The sequence below is a fragment of the Halyomorpha halys genome, unplaced genomic scaffold (genome assembly GCF_000696795.3).
Source record: "Halyomorpha halys isolate HHAL.00 unplaced genomic scaffold, Hhal_1.1 Scaffold925.1, whole genome shotgun sequence".
Lineage (NCBI taxonomy): Eukaryota > Metazoa > Arthropoda > Insecta > Hemiptera > Pentatomidae > Halyomorpha > Halyomorpha halys.
The window spans coordinates 59,244-60,738 of NW_027108213.1; positions in this window are offsets into that span (position 1 = coordinate 59,244).

The window sequence follows — 1,495 nt, forward strand, 5'->3', positions numbered from 1 at the left end:
TCACGTCAAAAACAAAAGAAAAATGTCTTCAATGTGACTTGAGCAAATGTTTATATTTAATTTCACCAGACTAAACCATCAAATTCCTCCCGAATCCAATCCTTACAGTCCAAAATCCTTAATGCTCCTTACTTTGTCACAAATCAAGTCATCCATCAGGACCTCAATGTTCCATATAGAGATGCGACATCGATAAAAAAATACTATTTTTTCAATACTAAAACATCGATGTTAAAAAACATCGACCAAAAAACATTGATGTTTTTCAATATCGATTTTTTTTAACCATTTCTGTATCATAAAGACTGTTCTATGCACTACGCATGCTCGGGCCAGTCAGAAGTGCTTTTTCAATCAACCAATAGGACATGGACTCCAAAAAACATCAATGTTTTAAAATATCGTTCCTTACAATACATTACTCAAAATACATCGATGTTTTTGAATTACTATTTCAGAAATATAAGGTCTGTTCCAACGATCCCACATTCTACGGCCTGTAAGAAGAGTTTTTTCAAAGAATGTGATATCTCTAAAAAAAATCGATAATTTAAAATATCGTAGCTTAAAATACATTACCTAAAATACATCGATGTTTTTAAAATATCGTTCCTTACAATACATTACCCAAAATACATCGATATTTTTGAATAACTATTTCAGAAACATGAGGTCTGTTCAAAGATCCCGTGTTCTACGGCCTCTAAGAAGTGCTTTTTGAAACAAGAAATCGACATGGATTACAAAAAAACATCGGTTTTAGGTAATGTATTTTAAGCAACCATATTTTAAAACATAGATTTTTTTTTAGTGATGTCACATTCTTTGAAAAACTCTTCTTACAGGCCGTAGAATGCGGGAACGTTGGAACAGACCTTATGTTTCTGAAATAGTTGTTCATAAACATCGATGTATTCTGGGTAATGTATTGTAAGCACCATTATTTTGATATTGAACATTGATATTTCAAAACATCGATTTTTGATTGATGGCCTATACGTCGTCGTTGGAACAGACCTTGAGTTACTGAAATGGTTGTTCAAAAACATCGATGTTTTTGGCAAAGATTTGTATGCAATGATATTTTAAAATTGAGCGAAGATATTTTAAAACGTCGTTGTTTTTCCAGTTGTAATTTATCTCTATCATGTTGGAGGTACTTTTTTATTCGACCATATTTTTGGTAGGAATCTATTTATGTACTGAAAATTTTTGGTTGTCATTTAGTTACTTTTGAAAAAAAAAAATGAAAAATTGGGAAAAAACATCGTTGTTTAGAAAACATCGGCTTAAAAATATCGATGTATAGAAAACATCGGCTTAAAAACATCGATGTTAAAAACATTGATGTTTTGGGTAAAACATCGACATCGATGTCGCATCCCTAGTTCCATACGTTGCCGATTTGGTCAGAACCAGATACCGTTCCTTCCATGATAAACTTCTCAACCACCCAAATCCACTTGTTTCTAACCTGGCTTCTCCTTCATTACCT